The following is a 20,213-nucleotide window of genomic DNA, read 5'->3' on the forward strand; positions in this document are numbered from 1 at the left end:
CAAAGGACGGTGGTAACAACAAACTCCTGGGGTGCAGAGACTGGTTTTGGAACGTTTGTATTCTACAACAACAGCATAACACTTAGTAGCTAACAGGCACTTAAGAGTTACTTGTGAAGTGAACAAATGGCCATGAATAAAAATGAATTCCTTTGAAAATTACTTTTAAAAACCACAGAAAGTTTTCTGTTTCAAAAACCCCAGGGACAGCTCTATTCTGTTATGAGCACCTTAAGGATCCAAACACTGTCTGCTCGATCTCTGTCTTTCCTGTAACTTCCAAAACTAACTTACAGACGGTCTTTGGTAACAGCCTACCAAGTTAAAGCTTTCTTCCTACTTTTCAGATGGTACAGTGCACTAGTGCCCGGCTTCGGCTCAGGTCATGATCTCACGGTTTCCGGGTTTGAGCCCCGCATCGGGCTCTGTGCTGACAGCTTAGAGCCTGGAGCCTGCTTCGAATTCTGGGTCTCCCTCTCTCTCTGCTCCTCCCCCACTCCTGCTCTGTCTCTCCTTCTCCTTCAAAAATAAATAAAAACAGTGAAACATTTTTTAAATAGAAAAAAATTAAAAAGCAACTGACTGTTACGCCAACAGTTCCAGAAAGAAGGGTGGGAGGTGTCTCTGGGAAAGGCTGTGACAGGCAGGGATGTGGCTCCTCTGAACCCAGAAAATGGGGAGAAGGAAGAGTTGACTTGACTCCCGGATTTCTAGGCAAAGAGCTTCCCTACGCCACTCCACTGGAGCCTGGCTCTCTGATCCAGGGGGGAGATATTCCCCAAAGAGGCGGGCAGGGAAAGGGAAGGAGAGAGGAAGTCGGCTGTGGTGGGACATGGGCTTGTGGCCATGCCCTCAGGGGGCACCCGGGCTGAACAAAGGGCTCACAAACAGAAGACCTGAACTTGTCCTTTACTTGTCCTCTGCCCTTGGGACATCATTTATTCTCTCTGGGCCAGTTTTCACATCCGTGCGATGGAAATCACGGCACCACCCGTGCTGACGTTGCAGTGCTGCGGAGACGTGGATGGACACGTTTGGGTTATGACACGTAAAAGCCCGGCTCTGATGTCAGACAGACCTGGGGGTGAAGTCCCTGGCTCCGCACCCTGTCGGCCGTGTGCTCTTGAGCAACTCACGCCTCCCCTCCAAGCTCCGTTTCTCTGTCTCTAAAGTGGGGACGGTCGCACTCACCTCAGAAAGTTACCTGTCCACACAAGGTACGGCACAGAGTAGCCTCCAGTAAATGGAAGTTCTGATTCCTGAAACGATGTGCCCCAAGAAATACAGAATTCAGAATCAGCCACCAACTCCCTACTGTAAGCCGTGCCTTCTGCCTGCAGATCCGGAGTGAATGGGCGCTAGAGGCCTTCTGCCCAAATCTGCAAGGTTCTGTCCCTGCCCCCCTGAGGCACCCAGGGGGATGCCACACAGGTCCCTCTGATCAGGCGATGGCCTTGGCCTCCTGTCAGGCAGAAAGCTCATTCCATGCCCCAAACTCGGCTGCTCCCAGGGGAGAGGATGCACGCCCACACCTCTGGTCACCAGGGGCAAAGTATACCCACCCCACCACCCCAACCCCCCTCCCCGCGGCCAATAATCCAAACTAGACTGACTTGGGTGGGACCTCCAAGGACGCTCCTTCTCCACATGTGGAAACTGAGTCCTTGAGAGGGGAAAGGACTTGTCCGGGGCATCGAGGGAGCTGCTGGCAGAGCTGGGACCAGGGTCCCAGCTGGAGCCCTGCCCAGAGGCAGATGCCTTGTTCACACATTCTTCTGCCTGTGGCCCCCACTCCCAGTTGAACAGCCAACCATTTCCTTGCAAACACAGCCATTCCAGTTGCAAACATCTGGAGAGCACATATTACAACCAGGTTTGGTTGAACAATGAGCAAAGAGTCTGCAGGTTTTTAACCTGAAGGCTTTTGGGGGAGGTGCCAGAGACACCCTCCCCTAACATAGTCTTCAGAATATTGTGGGTCTGTATGTTTTGTTGGAAGGTGGTCTATCTACACAGAGCTTTCTTCAGGTGCCCACAGGGCCTCTAAGAGGGCTAAACTGGAAACATCTGGGCCTTTCGGAGGAATTCCACACATCCCACCTTATTCCGAAATGCGAGAATGAGGGGAGCCTGGATGGCTCAGTCGCTTGAGCGTCCGACTTTGGCTCAGGTCATGATCTCGCGGTCTGTGAGTTCCAGCCCCGCGTCGGGCTCTGTGCTGACAGCTCACAGCCTGGAGCCTGCTTGGGATTCTGTGTGTCCCTCTCTCTCTGACCCTCCCCCATTCATGCTCTCTCTCTGTCTCAAAAATACATACACGTTAAAAAAATTTAAAAAAAGGAAGAAACGCTAGAATCCACAGTCAGCCCTGGAGCTGATTCTTTCAACAACGCGGGACGTGCCACACCTAGAGACCTACACGCAGACACATATGCCCGAGCTTTCTGAGCAGGGAGGGGCAGCAACCGGTCCGGGCTTCAAGGCTGTCCTTTGGGGGCTGTCTGCCCCCAGGCGGGGAGGGGCTTCTTGGTGCTCAGTGCCGACACCAGATGCGGACACCCTCAACACACACCCACAGGCACAGGAGTGAGGCCAGCCCCCAAGGGCTGCGGGCATTTGTGGTCTCAGGCTGAGGACTCAGGATACAGGGCTGGGGCAGCTCAGCAGTGGCGGGGCCCCAGGATGTGAAGTCACATAAGGAAGGCAACAGACTCACACACAATCACACGCACATGGTCACCGCCTCTCCCACGTCCACAGAGACTCATGCATCACACAGATGCACCTCACACTCACGGAAACACATCAACACACAGACCCGTGTACACGCAGAAAGAAGATGTACGCGCATATCTCCAGACCGAGGCACAGACATTCTCAGAGGCACACACTCACAGCCACATGTCCTCGCCCACACAGGCGTGTGCATGCTTTACACACACGCACACACACAGTCCAAGCATCTAAATGCTTCCCAGGAACCAACCACTATGCATTCGCCCCTCTGCGGGCAGTCCAGGGCTAGAAGCCAAAGGCTGGCCTGGGTTCCCAGTTGGCCCCCAGGAGAGGGAAGGGGCAGAGGGACAGCTGAACCTTGCTTGCTTCTCACTCTACTGCATGTGGGGGTGGGGTAGGGGCTAAGGGACACCCAGCTGCCAAAACAGCAGGGGACGAGCCCACAAATGCAGTAACCCACTTGCCAGGGGCTTTCAGGGGTGGGGGCGGGGGGAGTCTCTTGGCCCCTGGGGGTGGCTCCAAGCATTGAGAATTTGCGGGAAAGGGCAGATCTCGGATGAGGGGCATTTTTCCAGTGAACCTTTCCCCCCTTCCGAAGTCTGGTCCCCCTTCTGCAGCTCCATTCAGCCCCCCACCACCCAATACGCCCAGTCAGCACCCCCAGGCGCTGGCCTCACCTGACTGAGACCCAACCACAAGAGGAGGTCCTACCCACACATATCCAGGGGTGCCCCACACGCGGGGGGCCCTCCCGCTGCACCTGCCCCGGCACGCAGCATAAAAACATCCAGAGTCCCCCTATACCCCCACCCCCAAACTCAGCCGCCTTCAGTTCCGCGGGAGGTACGTACCCAGCCAGGTGAGCCCCAAACCGGAAATGGCCGTCCCGCCGCCGAAACCGGCTACCTCTCCTTCCAGACCCTTCCCCGGGGGGCTTGGAAGCCCCCTCCCCCAGGATCGCGCCCCGAGCCCCCGCCCCCGCCTCCGGCACCCACCTCCTTCTTGACGGTGCGCGGCAGCCTCTGTCGAGGGTCGGCCTGTGGGACGAGACGAGGGGACCCGCGGTCAGCCGAGCGCTGGGGACGGGGCCGGGGCTGCCGTCCCGCCGCCCGCTCGCCCTGCGCCCGCTTAGCTGCGGCGCCGGAGGCCACGGCCGCTCGCGCCGCGTTCCACGCCCAGGCGGCGGCGGTGCCGGCTCTCTGGCTGCGAGGCTTCAGCCGCGTTGGGGCGGGGCCGAGCGCCCGGTTACGTCAGGCAGCGCCGAGGAGGAGGAGGAGGGAGGAGGAGGAGGAGGAGGAGGAGGAGGAGGAGGAGGAGGAGGAGGAGGAGGAGGTGGAGGAGGGAGGAGGAGGTGGAGGAGGGAGGAGGAGGGGGGAGGGAGTAGGGCGGAGGAGGAGGAGGGAGGAGGAGGAGGGGGGAGGGTGGAGGGGGGAGGAGGGGGGAGGAGGAGTCGCTGCCGCCCGCGCCGCGCCTCCGGGGAGGAGGAGGAGGAGGAGGAGCCGCCGCCCGCGCCGCGCCTCCGGGGAGGAGGAGGAGGAGGAGGAGGAGGAGGAGCCGCCGCCGCCGCCGCGCAGCCTGGCCCCCGGCGGGAAGGTCCTCGGGGCGACGCACGCTCTGGGCCCCTACCACCCGCAGCCCCGCCCCCGCGGGAAGCCCCGCCTCCCACGCCCGGCGGCCCAGCTACCGCTCCCCCTCCTTGGGGCAGGGCGGAAATGCATCCTTCGTTCCTGGAGCAGCTCCTGGCCGGGCTGCAGGGAAGTGGCCTGAGGCGGTGGAGCCTGGTACGGACACGCTCCAAGCCCCGTGGTTCCCGTCTTTAAAATGGATGTAATAGGGGCGCCTGGGTGGCTCAGTCGGTTGAGTGTCCGCCTTCGGCTCAGGTCACGATCTCATGGTTCGCGGGTTCGAGCCCCGCGTCGGGCTCTGTGCTGACAGCTTAGAGCCTGGAGCCTGTTTCAGATTCTCTGTCTTCCTCTCTCTGACCCTCCGCAACTCAATATCTGTGTGTCTGTCTGTCTCTCTCTGTGTCCAAAATAAGTAAACTTTAAAGAAAACAAAAGACTTATAAGTCAGTCACATTTCCCAAGGATTCATCATTAAATATAATCAATCATTCATGCATGCATCGATTCTCTCTTAGCATATGAATTGAGTGCCTAGTCCTGGTCAGGTACTGTTATCTCTATCGGAGAAAGAAAAGAGAAAGAACAGATCCTTCCCTTGAGGCGCTTCTATTCTGTTGGTGAAAGACTAGTCACAAGTAGTGATGTAGACTCTGTGGAGCTCAGGACAAATTCAGTGCATGACCCGTCAATGCCAATGGGCAGAAAATGGTACAACTTTTCTGAAAGGCATGAGAGAAGACTTACTGGGAAGTGTCCCAAGTGCTTTGAAGAGGCAGATCCTTACTGAAAGATGCATCTCAGGTTTGCTTAATACTAAGAACCTGTTATACCCAAGGACTGGGCTGGACTCAGGGCAGGACACCAAATCCTAAGTGATGTCTGGGAGTCTCATCCAATTCGCTATTCCAGAGTTTTCTCCTCTTCTTCTCCCTACACCCTCTCACAGGTTACCCTCCACCAGACAAACCAGAATCTGAAACCAGAACACTCAGTACACATGGCCCCCATCCAGAGGGCACCTGGGAGCCAGTTTCCAGGGTGCTCTCTATACAGCAATTGGATACCCCCAAACATCTTCCTTGGAATCACTTATGAGCACAAGGATTTTCCAGGAAAACCTTAGTGAAGACTCTGCAACTCAGAAGAACTAAATCGATGTCTAAATTCAGTCCACCCTCAGGTCACCAGGCAATAGTGCTTATTATATTCTGGAACTTAATGCACTGACTCGAAAACTCATTTGAAGGAACAGCCAAGGATTTTCAGGTGCTTAGCCAATTTAGGCTTTTCTAGTGTTCAGAATACTTTGAAGATCAACGAACAAAACATCGTGTTACTGGTACACCAGACAAAGCAGAACTGAGTTTGGAGTTAGAGCCAAAGGAACACACAGGTTTCTGCAGAATTACGATGGGACTTCAAAGCAGGGGCAAGGTTAGGATTATTTTAGAAATGGTGTCAGATAACTCTCTCTGAGTTAAAATGAGTGTCCATTGGAAACTAATGCAATGCTGTTACGCTAACTGGAATTAAACTAAAAAAGTTGAACGATGAAATGGGTATCCAGTGTGTGCATCAAGGATTTAAATGCAAGACAATGCAATTACAACAATTAAAGAATTAGTGAATTAAAAAAACAATTTTAAGTGGCAAAGTCAAAGAGTGACAGAAACTCGGAAGCAATGGACAAAAAAAGCCTGATTCAACAACAACAAGAAATTTTTTTTTTTAAATTACGCCAATGCTTAAAAGCTCACAAATCACTGCAAACCCACTTGTAGGGATCTAGGCCAAGGAGAGGATGATGAAGGAGCCTAGATTTGGATCCAAGGATAGTCGCAGTGGTTACAGTGTAGTTTTATTGGGAGCCGTGGGGAAGTGGTTAAAATACTAAGTGGTAAGGCCCTAAGTTTCTGGAGCTCCATGTGTACCTCGTTTGGTGAAGTCACTGGCAGGTTAATCGGGGGATGGTTGGTGGGGGAGGTTGGGCGGGGCAGGAGAGCGGGCAGAACCACCCACGCCCATCCCCCTGAGACTCCGAGCACCTTTGAAACCGCCAGGTGCAGCACTAGGTAGGCCTCATTTGGGCCCGGATGGAGGCGGTGCCTGAAGGGGCTGGGCCCGCAGGGTTGAACTAGAAATGAGGGTGGGGGCTGGTCGGGGCCAGCCTTGCTGACTGTGGGAGCGTCCCGCAAGGAGGCCGGGCTAGTCCTACTGTCCCTCGGTGACCGCGGCGAGGTACAGGCGCAGGGCCAGTCCCGGGAAAGGCCGGCCCTTTCAGAGAGGAGCTTTGGCCCTCTGACCCCGCGGATGTCAGCGCTCGGGCGCTGCGGGGCTGGAAGAGGAACCCTAGGCTACAGGGCGTGAAAGAAGGCAACTGAAACACCCCACAGATCAGACTAATGCTTCGGGAGGCGGGAACGAAGGTGAGTTGTGTCAGCGGAGTCAGGGGTGGGTGACCCGTTCGGGTGGCGGTAGCCCTGGGTGGGTGTGGGGTGTGTGTGCGTGTGCGCGTGCGCGCGCCACGGGGCTAGGCGGTAGGTGTGAACTCCGTGCACACCGGACTCCTACAAGCAAGCAGGGTAACCCACAGTGACCTGTCACTTGGTGTGGGGGAAAAGAATCCTAGTCAGTAATTTTGTGCACATCTCTAAGAATGTTTTACCAGGCTCCCTGTTCCCCCAGGATCCTTCTCTGGCAACTTGGCAGTTAGCAGTGTTTGGGGCGTGATTGGAAAACACGTGTAGTTAGCAAGCTGATGCCTTCTTCAAAGTCCTGGTTTGTAAAAGGTGACCAGACAACTACCCAGAGAAGTGGAACATAACTGTGCCCCCTTCCAGGGTCTGTCCCCTTCCGGGCAGCAATGGCAGGTCGGGCTAGGACCCGAGGCCGAGGTCGGGTGCCCTCTCAACGCGCCCCGCCGCAGGGAGCCGCCGCACCTCCGCTGCCTGGAGCCTCCACAGCCTGTTCAGTCTCCTTGGTGCAAAAGATGCTTGATCTTCTTCCCCTACTACTTCCTTCTCATGCGTTTTCTCCTATGCGAATAGACTTCCCTTCAACCCCAGTGCATGGAAAGGTGTCTAAAGAGCTTGGCCCTAGCCAATGACCCCTCTTTGGGAGTGACTTCAAAACGGGCACCTAACACCCCACAGACATCTCTGAGCTCCTGATTCTCCCTCCCAGACTTGTCTGGCTTGCTTCGTTGGAAGAAGCTCCATGCGGAAGTCTTTGCATCCGCCCTAGATTCCTCTCTCGACCCCAAACTCTTCCTGCACGCCAACATCCAGGAAACACTGTCGTCTCCCAATTTTCCAAAAACTATCTGGCATCCGACAATGTGTCACCACCTCTGTTCCTACCCTCTGGTCCAAGCCCCAGCATCCCTTGCTGCACGTGGCAAGTGGTCTCCAAGCTAGTCTTCTTGCTTCCACCCTGGTCTTTCCTTCTGCCTGGTTCCCAGCACACAGAACCATATAAATCGGTCCATGCAGTTCCTCTGCCCGACATCCTGTAAAGATTCCCATTTTCTCAGTCAGAGGCACATTCTTTGAGATGGCTTCCCTCCTGGGGTGCACCGGTGGCTCATTCCATTAAGCCCTGACTTCAGCTCAAGTCACAATCTCACGGTTTGTAGGTTTGAGCCCCAAGTGTGACCGTGCAGAGCCCGCTGTGGATCCTCTGTCTTTCTCTCTCTCTCTCTCTCTCACCCACCCTCTCACCCTCCCCTGCTTGTTCTCTCTCCCTCTCTCTCTCTCTCTCAACAATAAACATTGAAAAAAATGGCCTCTCTCCCACCACGTCTCTGACCTAAGCTTCTCTACCTCGTGCTCACCTTGCAGCAGTCACATCGGCCACCTTGTTCTTTCTTGCACGTTTCTACATTAGAAGATTTGCTCTTTCCTCTACCTATGGCTCGTATAACTTTGTAACTCACTCTCCTCTTTCCAGTCTTTGATTCAGCGGCGACTTCTCACTGAGGGTCTGCTTTGTCCCCCATGAATTCAACCAGCCCCTTCACATCCCACCTTCCGGTAATACCCAGTTTTCTGTACTTTGCTTGGTTCTAAATTCATATGTCTGTTTGCCATTATATGTCCTCTTTGAAGAGATGCCGATTCAGGTCCTTTCCCCATTAAAAGAAAAATGGGTTATTAGGTTTTTTGGCTATTGAGTAGCAGGAGTTCCTTGTATATTTTAAATTAACCCCTTATCAGATGCATGGTTTGCAAATACTTTCTCCCATTCCATAAGTTGCCTTTCATTCTGTTGATTCATTTGCTGTACAGAAAGTTTTTAGTTTGAATTCCCACTTGTCTATTTTGCTCCTGTTTCCTCTGCTTTTGGTATCCTCTGTTGTAGATACTTTTATAATAAACTGAGACAAAATCCAGACCCCGTAAGACGACGTGATAAACATGAATATACAATATTAAGACACCTATTTTTATCATCTGTGTCGCATCTCAGGGGTTATTAATATTTAATGTAAGTACACTGTATGTAGCAAGTACTAATGAATGATGCTTGGTGTTTTCTTTCAGTGAAGTTTGAATATGATAAATTTGATTGCTGGGCGTGTCAGGAATTAGTTGAGAGTTTGATAAAAAGCATTTAAAAACTTATGTGTAAAATGAAATAAGTTTTTCTATTAAGGAAATTCAGACTGTGTTTTTATAAGAGCATCATAAGCTAGGGATAATAGCTTCCAGAAGTAACATTTGGAAGAAAACCAGTTTGTGCAACCCAAGGCATGGACTGTATTACCCATTTACGAGGTTTCTTTCATAATTTGTGAAAGATTGCCTTGCCCTGTGCTCAAATATTCACCTTGTAAAATAGTTAAATTAGATGAATATTACAATGTGATAAAAATAACATGAGAGCCTTTCCCAGTTGCTGTAAAAAAAATCGATCAGTTGTTTTTAAAAAAAAATCATGAAACTGGCTTTTGATAAATTTTGTTTTCAGTTTGTTTATGTAGAGAGACCGAGAGAGCAAGAGCAGGGGAGGGGCAGAGAGAGTTTGTTTATGTAGAGAGACCGAGAGAGCAAGAGCAGGGGAGGGGCAGAGAGAGTTTGTTTATGTAGAGAGACCGAGAGAGCAAGAGCAGGGGAGGGGCAGAGAGAGAATCCCAAGCAGACTGCATGCTGTCAGCACAGAGCTCTGATGCAGGGCTCGAATTCAGGAACTGTGAAATAATGACCTGAGCTGAAACCAAGAGTCGTCAGCTTCATCCACTGAGGCCACTCAAACACACACCTCTCATGCATTTTTTTTTTTTTTTGAAAGGACTGTTTATTTAGTCAGCATCTTCTGATGCCAGTAGAGGACACTCTGGTACCAGGTGATTAGCCTATAAAGGTAGAGAAAGGACAAAGTTTCTGATTAGAAGAAGCTTGCACTCTGAACAAATACCGGATGAAAGGAGGCAACGCCATAGCAGCAATGAATGTGGTGCTAGGGTAGCCGCTGACGTGGAATGGGGTCTTGTTGAGAAAGGCTTCTGGGTAACATTCACCTTCTTTGGTGATCCATTACCGAACTACTGTTGTTTGGATCCTTTGACAACCCTCTTTTCTACCTCCAACCACCTCCACTTAAGTTGTACTTAACACTGTCCTTTGTTTACGTTTCCATTTGTTGTTTATCATATAAAATCCATGGTTTTTGCATTTGTTTCTGTGCAGAGGAACTTCAGCTGGGGGCTGGATTGCAGGCACTGTCGCTGAGGGGAAGAGGGGTCTTGGAGCCATTTTTCAAGACCAGGTGGTGAATACCCGACAGTACTTGGAACATGTGAAAGACTCCACAACAGGTGTGCTGGCCTTTAACAACCTAGTGTTATGGAATTGTTCGTGTTGATCTTGTTCTGAGGTTCATTTGTGTTTGAGAATCTTAGAGCTTCACCCCATCGCTGTGAGTGGAGGTACCTTCCTACCGTCTCATGATTTAATAACCTCCACCTTTGCAGAAATAGAGACCTATTTTAGGGACCTGGATGTACTCTCCAGTTTTCTTTTCCTTTTATAGCAACTAAAATGACCCAGTTCTTTGGTTGTGCTGAGCCTTTTGTTTTTGTTTTTTTTTTAATGCTAAACACTATTACAAACAGTGGCTCCCCACTCGCCCTCCCCTTTTGGAAGCTTTGTGTTACAAGAGGTTTTCTTTTGATCTCTTGTTACTGTTAATTTAATATTTTAATCTCCTGTTGTAACTCTAAATGTATGTTTGTGTGAGGATTCCTCTAAAAGGCCGGTACATATTCTGGGCATCAGGTATGTATAAGTGTTCGTTACTTGTTCATGTCTTGGTTGGCCTAACTTAAGCTCTCAAGATTGTGGTGTGTCCATTGTTTGGGGAGCGATTGGTCAACTTGTTTCATTATTGACATGTGCCTCGGTTTTTGCAGGAATGCAAGGTAGAGTGGTGAAGCTATTCCCCAACCATTTCCGAGTGACCTCTCGCCCTGAACCCCTCACGTCTAAGTACAACATTGATTACGTGCCAGAGGTTGAAGATGGAAAAGTTCGTACAGATTTGCTCTGCCAGCATAAACATGTAATTGGAGAGTGTCCCACATTTGATGGGAACTCTTTATTACTGCCTCATAAACTACAAAAGCAGGGCAAGTAATGTGATTGGACACTTTCTTTTTCTTTAAGTTTATTGACTTATTCTGAGAGAGAGAAAGCACATGTAGGGGAGGAGCAGAGAGCAAGGGCGAGCGAATCCCAAGCAGGCTCTGCACTGTTTGTGCAGGGCCACAGGGCTTGAACCCACAAACCGCAAGATCATGACCTGAGCTGAAGTCAAGAGTTGGGCACTTAACCAACTGAGCCATGCAGGCACTCCTGTTAGTGGACATTTTCTTGACCTTTGTTCTTTCTCTCTCTCACATTCTCCCTGTGTTATAGCAAATATACCTTTTTCATACACTGGTTCATGGACACCTCTCGATCTCTTGCCCACAGGATTTGTAACAAAACCCACATGCCATGTTTGGCTATCACTGATGTTCCCTCATGCCTCATTTTGGTGGTTAAAATGAATTTAAGAACAAAATACATATTTTTTACCTTTCCAATGGCAAATAGGGCTCAAATGCTGAGGAAGTATTGAAAAAGTTTTTATTTCTTGTTCCAAAACTTCACACACACACACACGCATACACACACAGAACTGGAAGGACTTAATACTCCATTTCTTTTCCTTATTTTAATATTTTTGAGAGTGAGCAGTTGGGGGGGGGGGCAGAGAGAAAGAATCTTAAGCAGGTTTGACACAGCACAGAGCCTGAAGTGGGGCTCAAAGCCCTGAACCATGAGATCATAACCTGAGCTGAAATCAAGTGTCAGAGGCTTAACTGACTGAGCCACCCAGCTGTCCCTCTTCAATAAACTTTAAAAACTATTTTTTTAAAATGTTTATTTTTGAGAGAGAGAGAGAGAGAGAGAGAGAGAGAGACAGGCAGAGTGTGAGCAGGGGAGGGGCAGAGAGAGGGAGACACAGAATCTGAAGCTGGCGCCAGGCTCTGAGCTGTCAGCACAAAGCCCGATATAGGGCTAGAGCCCATAAAATGTGAGATCAGGATCTGAGCTGAAGTCAGACATTTCACCGACTGAGCCACCCAGACACCCCACTTCAGTAAACTTCTGTATTTATTTAGCAAGTGCATAATTTACAGGAGCTTGTTTAAGTTAAAAAAAAAATCACTGTAAATATTCGATTCGGACCCTCATTTGGGTCTCCTAAATCATATTTTCTACCTGCCTGTGTCTCTGGGGGTTAAGATTGCTCCTGCCAGACACCCAAGTGACCTGTTGTTTTGTGGTCCAGTAATGAGCGTCCTCTCCTTGGAAGGAGCACTAGACCTTTTTGTTGTTTCTTTACCTCAGAAAACAGAACTGGTCAGCCGGTGGGGCAAAAAGATTGTGAAGGTCATCACTGAATTCTTCAGTGAACTCAAACCCACCTCACTGGACTGCTTACGTTATTACAACATACTCTCTAGCAAATGTGTTTTTGAGATTTCATTTCCTTGAGATTTGGTTGCATGTTAGTGTGTCAGTGGCAGTGTACATAGCTGTTTGGTCCTAGAATTTGTGTTCTCGAGGTCTCCTCGTGTTCTGGGAGGGCAAGCGGTCTTTGAGATGCATCGGCACTTGAACCTCACCTAGATGTGCTTGAGTTCTGTGGCTTATTGTTGACATTGTTCTTCCTGCCTACCCCCACATCCCGTGCCTGCTCCCTGTCTAGGGAGGGACAGATATCAACTGTGCACAGCGATGCCTCTTTCTCCTGGAGTAAATGTGCATTTGTTTTCTTTTCTTAATGGTTGTTTATTTTTGTAAGAGAGAGAGAAAGAGCAGAAGCAGGGGAGGGGCAGAGAGAGGGAGACACAGAATCTGAAGCAGGATCCAGGCTCCGAGCTGTCAGCACAGAGCCCAGTGCGGGGCTTGAGCCCTCAGTGCAAGATCATGCCCTGAGCCAAAGTCTGGTGCTTAACCGACTCAGCCAAGCAGGCACCCCTACATTTGTTTGGTGTTCTACACTTACGGTGATGCACAAATAATGAAAATGAAAACTGGAGGCACGTAGTCTGCAAAAGAGGTTTCAGTTCATTTCTGGGGATGAAGGACCTTCTGATGACCTTCCCATGACCCTTTGTTGTAGATTATGTAAAGGAGGGAAAAATGGAGGTTCAAGGGGCCTTAATATCTACCTTACAATGTCATTTCCTTGTTGTATCAGGCACTTCCTGTTAATCGTTTGTAAAACAAAGTCACTGATCGATTTCTTTCCCCCAGTGTATCTCCGTGTTTGTTAAGTAAATCTTCATAATATTCACTGCGGTTTCCACGAAATCCATTCTTCAAATTTCTAGAATTTTGAAGATGATGGATTTGAAGCAAGTTGGTCGCAACTATTACAACGAGAATGAGGCCACGGAGTTCCTCAATCATAACTACACAGTGGAAAGTTTCACATTCTACAGACCTGACCATAGAAGCATTTGAGAAAGTGACTCTCATTTGAAGCAGTAGGATTTATAAGTGATGGTCTTTTCAGTGGTACCCACTGGCCATGAACGATTCAGTTAGAATTTCATGTAAATTTGGAACGAAGTGAAAAGATTCACTCTTACAGTCCTAGAGTGATAAGCATAAACCTTGAGGTATTCGGTAGTTCTATAAACCTCATAGGAAGTCTAAATCTTCTAAAATTTGGATAGTAGATTTCTCTTAAATTCTTCCAATCATAGTAATTATAGCTACATGTATGTATGTGTATATATTGTGTATATGTTTATAATTCATACACCTATATCCTATATATTCTCACATACATACATACGCATGTGTGTGGCTATAGGTGTGTGAGCCTGTGGGGGGTAACAATATGGTTTAACAAAGAGTGTAAGAGTTATAACTAGCCCATCAGGTAAATCTCTATTGGAAAGGTCCTTCAAAAGATCGGTTCTTACTAAAAATAAGAAATTGAAACTGCTTGACTCCTAAGCACCAATTTTAGACCCCAAGTTCCAACGCTGGGACGCTTGCTTCCTTGTTCAGAGCTTGGACTTTGACCCTTACATCTAATGTCTTCTGTTTGCAGGCTGGTAATCTGGCCTGGATATAGTGCTTCTATTCTTGACTATGAAACCAGCATTACCCTCTGTGCTGATGTGAACCACAAACTGCTCTGAATGCAAACTGCTTATGATCTAATGCATGTTGATAACAAATCCCAAAGGAAAGATGCTATGGAAATTTTTAAGAATTAGTTGGATCAATTGCTTTTACATCTGTGTTTATTAACTTTTTTAATGCTTATTACTTTTTTTGAGAGAAGCAGAGAGAGTGTGGGGGAGGGGCAGAGAGAGAGACAGACAGAGAGGGAGACACAGAATCCGAAGTAGGTTCCAGGCTCTGCACTGTCAGCACAGAGTCTGATGTGGGGCTCGAACCCACGAACCATGAGATCATGACCTGAGCTGAAGTCGGACACTTGACCAACTGAGCCACCCAGGTGTCCTGTGAGTCTGCTATTTAAAACCTATCCAACCACTTTGAGAACTTTTTCCCCCCATAAGAGATGGTCCTATAGTTTTCGAATCAATAAACGTTAAAGGTCAGAGGCAGAAATAGCATGGGAATGGTGAGAATCCATCCACACTTTTCTCATCTGGCTATACAGCGTGAGAGAAAGATAAGTTTCAGTTGTAGATTTTGCTGTTCTTGTGATTCCTGATGTTGATCCAGTCACCTGCTCTGAACCCTCTCTCACATGTAACAGAATATGCTCCTTCCAAATGTCTTTTCTCTTGCTTTGTGTCTAACTATTTTTAACAATCAGGGCCTAATTATCATCCATTAGCAAATGTCCACTTGACGGAAGTGTTTTACTTTTAACCTTCTTCTAGACCAGACATTTTAAGCTGAAGAGCGTGGATGTAAAGCTGCTTGGCCAGCATCATCGTAGGAGTCCTCAACTTTATTCTTGCTTTCCAATTTCAAAATTCACTACAAAGCTCTAGGAATCAGGACAGTGGGATACTGGTATGAAGATAGACCTAAAAATCAATGGAATACAATTGAGAATCCTGGAGTTAACCCTCACATTTATAGTCCATTGATTTTTTTTTTTTTTTCAGCAAGAGTTTCATGACCACTTTCTTGGGGAAGGAATACTCGTTTCCTCAAATATTGCTGGGACCACTGGATATCCACCTGGCCGTTCCTCACAGAAGATACAAAATTAACTCCAATTTATCCCCCAAATTAACTAAAAATAGACCTAAATGTAAGCGTTAAAACCCTATAAAATTCCTAGAAGCAAATCTAGGAGTAAATTTTCTTGACTTTGGCTTAGAGAAAACCTTATAAAATAAAATGCCAACAGAGAAGGGATGACAGAAGGAAAACATAAATTGGACTTCACCAAATTGAAAACTTTCTTTCTTTGAAGTAAAAAAAAAGGGGGGCTCCTGGGTGGCTCAGACGGTTAAGCGTCCGACTTCAACTCAGGTCACGATCTCGCAGTCCGTGAGTTCGAGCCCCGCGTCGGGCTCTGGGCTGATGGCTAGGAGCCTGGAGCCTGCTTCAGATTCTGTGTCTTCCTCTCTCTCTGCCCCTCCCCTGTTCATGCTCTGTCTCTCTCTGTCTCAAAAATAAATAAACGTTACAAAAAATTTAAAGTTAAGAAAAAGAAAGAAAAAAAAAGGAACAGAATGAGAGAACATTTGAAATCACATATCTCCGGAACAACTTGCTTCTACATATGTAAGAAATGTTTACAAGTCAATAATTAAAAGAGAACCTAACTTTTACTTATTTCTTCAACCCAACTTTCAAAAAATGGGCAAAGGATCTGAATAGACAGGCTTCCAAAGAAAATATACAAATGGCCAATAATCACATGAAAAGATACTCAGTATTATTGCCCACCAGGGAAATGCAAAGTCAAACCACAGTGAAATACCCCTTCATAGTATGATGGCTAAATTTGAAAAGGCAGAGATTAAGTGTTGGCAAGGATGTGAAAAAGTTGGAACCACCCGTCAAATACTGCTGGTAGAAGTAAAAATGGTGTGGTGTCTTTGGAAAACAGGATGGCCCTTTTTCAGTATGCTAAATACAGTGTTACCATATGAGCCAGCAATCCCTTCCTAGTTTTATACCCAAGAGAAATGAACACCTATGTCTACCAGAATTGATACATGAATGTCCATAATCTCATTATTCATAATAGCTCAAAGATGTTAACAACTCAAATGTTCATCAACTGACAAATGGAAAAATAAAAATGTACATCCATAAAATAGTGTGTCATTTGGCAACAAAAAGGAATGAAATACCAATACATGCTACAGCATAGATAAACCTTGAAAAGTAGTACACTAAGTGGAAGAAGGCTGTCAGGAAAGGTCACATACTGTATCATTCAATTCATGTGAAATACGGTGGGTAGGCAAATGTATAGGATTTACAACTCTGTGAATATACTAAAACCATTGGATTGTAGCCTTCCGTAGGTGAATTATATGTCATATGAATTTACTAAAGTGGATATATCCTGAAATTTCTTGTAGGATTTAAAGCTTCTCACTTCTTCCATGATCCCATGCCATAAATAGGTTAGGAATACTACTATGTGTTGTGACCATTCCACAGGTATAACAATAGAACCTATCGAGTGGATGCTGTTAATTGGGAGGAGACTCCCAGAAGTATGTTTAAGAAATCAGGTGGTGGGGCGCCTGGGTGGCGCAGTCGGTTAAGCGTCCGACTTCAGCCAGGTCACGATCTCGCGGTCCGTGAGTTCGAGCCCCGCGTCAGGCTCTGGGCTGATGGCTCGGAGCCTGGAGCCTGTTTCCGATTCTGTGTCTCCCTCTCTCTCTGCCCCTCCCCCGTTCATGCTCTGTCTCTCTCTGTCCCAAAAATAAATAAAAAACGTTGAAAAAAAAAAAAGAAATCAGGTGGTGAGGAAATCACCTTCATAGACTACTACAAGGAGGTAGGAAATGTCCTGTCCTTCAATGTATTTAAATCTCATTTTGTTCTTATTATGTAGTCAAATATATGTCTCCTAAAAATACATGTGCAATATAGAGTCCTGTATGTTAGATTATAATAATATAACATCACCTATTAACCTATAACATATATATAATCTATTATAAAATTTCTCCTTAGTGGTATTGTAACTTGACAGATCTATTATCCATGCATTCGAGTGCCTCATATATAGGGTAATGTCACATGATTAGAATGGCTCCAATATGGCCTCTCCCGTGGGCCTAAGAGGAGGCTATGGTACTTTGAAACATGTTGATGGATCATTGGGTAGAAAATATGGCAAGACTTCATATGTGACCACTTTCCTTATATAGAAGTTTGAGCCCTATAGAATTTGGTTTGAAAAGAAGAAACAAATGACCAGTTACCATCTGGAAAGATGTCAGCTGTGTGCCGAATCTCAGAACTCATGGATTCCTCAATCTCTGTTCACAAAGACATAAGTAAACTTAGCTTGGTGCACAAAGATACACTAGTTGAGGAGATTAGTTTTCTAGCTTTGGCAGATGAGAGAAAGGAATTACAGATATCTGTAGCAAATGGAAAGAACTCACAAATATATTTTTAAAAAACAGCTTGTATTTTTATACTGGAATCCAAACCATGGCTACTTGGAACCACCAAGGCTACACAGCCTTCTGGCAGCCCTTCAAGGGGATGGTGCTATTACATTATCCTCACTTGTGCTTGATACTTAGTTCTTGTTCATTCAATCCAAAAAAGCACTTAATGAGTGCCCATTACACATCTTGGGTATACATTGGTAAGACCACTGAGTTGTCTGTTCTTAAGGAACTTGCATCCTTATGGCAGGAAGAGAGACGGCAGACAAGACTGTTCTAAGGGTTATGAGGGATATATCTAGATAATTAAAATTGAGAGGTATTATGGACGGTGTCTGGTGGTTCAGAGGAGGTGGTCATGGAAAGCTCTGAGAAGCTGGTATGTGAATGTCTGAAAGGAGCAAGCTGTGTGCAAATGAGGGAGAAGAGAAAAGACCCCACTTTCCAGATGGGCGAGATGTATCCAGATCCCAAACAAGGCTAGATTATTCTGTGAAGAAGTGCCCATGGTTGCGGGGAGGACATCCTTGGGTTGTAGGATATGAAATCAGAGGATGAAGTGGGGGCCACATTGTATAAAGTTCTGTCCACTGAGACAAATGAGATATTGTCAGATGTTCTACAGATGGATGAAGTGATATATTTTATTTTACAGATATGTGTCTAATTACAAGGAACGGGCTGTATGTGGGTAAAAAGGGAGGCAGAGACATCAGTGAGGAGGTGGCTAAGTCACTTTAGGTCAATGATAATGGTGACCGGGATTAGGGTGGGAGAGGTAGGAAGTGAGTGGATGCCAGAGTCATTTACTACAACGGGGGAGTCGGTGTGAGAAGATTGGGGACTTTGGGGTTGACTTAGGCTCTGATGGAGGTGGTAGATGGAGATACCTGGCTGATATTTGCTTGTTCATTCTCCAAATTTGACCTCAAATGTCATTGATTGAGAAGAGCCATGCTGGGTATCCAGAGTACATCCACCCCACCCCCACACCAACCTGCAACCTCAGGCCTCTGTGGGGTCCCCCTGTTCTGTTGTGCTCTTGCATTTCATAGCATCTATCCCAATTCGGAATTCTGTATTTGAGTGGTTATTTTATGAATCTCTCCCCTCTCTGTAGACAGAGTTCCACCAGGGCATGACAATGTTGGTTTTGCTCCTTGTAAATACCTCTCCTGTCTCATACCATGACTAGCACATAAAAGTTGAAATATATATAGGTTGTAGTAAATTCACACATGCTGGCATCACAGAGCAGCGGGTTTGGGAATAATTAGAGGATTTGTCACATGAAGACAAACTACCTTCTTGGCACGAGTTGATAGGCAGGAGCCTTGGATGTAAAAGAAACCTAAGACTGTGGTTTCAGCAGGTTTAATTGAGAAAAAAAAAAAAAACAGATGGGCTGAAATATTTGAAACGATTTGGGTCATCTTGGGATGCCCTGGTGGGAACTCAGTCTAATGACCGATGGCAATTTAGTTGTCCTGTTGTCATGAGATCTAGAAAAATCCTGGAATCGATCGATGAGCCCTTAGAAGGAAAGTACAATCCTGGCCTTCCAAAAAGGTTTCATAATGCTGCAAAGAAGGACCACAGAACTCCTGTTTAGGTGCAGAAGTTGATGTTGGAGGAGGAGATCCTTCTAGGATGTTGCATGGCAGCTATGGGAAATAAGAGGCGTGTTTCCCAAAGTTTTTGACAGGAAGAATAGCTTGTCCAAAGGTTTTGATAGATGAGGCCCTAAAAGGATGCCATGATTCTACACACATGTAGACACCTGCACGAGCTTGGGCCTTAAGACTCTAGAACCAGGAAAATGGGGGTGAATCCCAGCTGTCTTTCAAATAACTAAAGACCACTCTAAGGGTGAAAAAAAACCATGTATAGTCTGCAATGAGATCATACGAATTAAAACTAATAGTTCAGCTTAAGAGAAAAAGAGCCATGAACACTGGATGTGAAGTTTTGTCACGGGTAGGAACTCCTTTGAAGTTCTCGGGATGTTTAGCAGTCAGATAAAACCAGAATTGATGTGGCTAAATTCCTACTGATGAGGACCTTCCTGATCGGCATGGAAGGATCTATGAAGAACCATTGCTGTGTGTTGGAGAGTAAAGGCAGTTTGTGGCATGGAAATTGCAGCCCAGGGGTGGGATGTCTTGGCAAATATCTCTTCCTCCTGGAAGCAGGGACTGAGAGTTTAGGAGAAATGATGCAAGAGGCATGTTGGGAATAGATGTGGAATTGCAACTCTAAAAAGTTGACTGGGTTTGTTGCCCACCCCTTCGTTTGGGAATCGTGTTGAAAGTTCTCAAGTATGTTTGAGGAATCTTTAAGACAGTGCTGTAGTGAGAAATACAGATCCTAAGAGTCTGTCATACATTTACTTATATGTAGTGAAAGGATCGTACAATGACCCCCAATATAATGTCTGTGAGCATCCCGCTCTCCTTGGCTACGTGTGTTGACAGAGAAAAAAAGAGGCCATCTGCGGGACGTGTAACTAAGAGAATATTAAGAGAATCTTTGATGCGTTCTTAACCTTGAGGAAACCGTATCACCAGCACACCCCCAGGCCTCTGTTGGTGACCCCAAAATGCATTTCTGTACATATTTATGTGACTCTGCTGAGGCTTCACTGATAGTTACAGCAGTGTTCTTTCTTGTTTCTGTTGAGCAGCAACATGGTCTAGTGGTCACTGCCCTAA

At 47.1% G+C, this 20,213-nt stretch overlaps 2 protein-coding genes across 10 annotated transcripts in view; both read right to left on the reverse strand.

Moving 5' to 3' along the window:
* Positions 1–3,948, reverse strand: part of LOC132691739 (uncharacterized) — a 51,887-nt gene extending 47,939 nt beyond the window's left edge. Inside the window, exon 1 of the mRNA XM_081791823.1 lies at positions 3,732–3,948. The gene's annotated coding sequence lies outside the window, so the exon portion shown is untranslated. The remainder of the gene's footprint in view (positions 1–3,731) is intronic.
* LOC132676859 (uncharacterized) overlaps positions 1–20,213 on the reverse strand; it is a 349,918-nt gene that overhangs the window by 300,754 nt on the left and 28,951 nt on the right. For 4 of the 9 annotated variants that reach the window (XM_081791819.1, XM_081791817.1, XM_081791816.1 and 1 more), the window contains 2 exons: positions 17,308–17,364; positions 9,434–9,714 (listed from right to left, as the gene is read on the reverse strand). The exons of 1 other annotated variant lie outside the window; for it this stretch is intronic. The gene's annotated coding sequence lies outside the window, so the exon portion shown is untranslated. 4 more of the 9 variants (XM_081791814.1, XM_081791812.1, XM_081791813.1 and 1 more) reach the window with 4 other exon arrangements.

Source organism: Panthera onca, chromosome F1 (genome assembly GCF_046562875.1).
Source record: "Panthera onca isolate mPanOnc1 chromosome F1, mPanOnc1 haplotype 2, whole genome shotgun sequence".
NCBI classification, from domain to species: Eukaryota; Metazoa; Chordata; class Mammalia; order Carnivora; family Felidae; genus Panthera; species Panthera onca.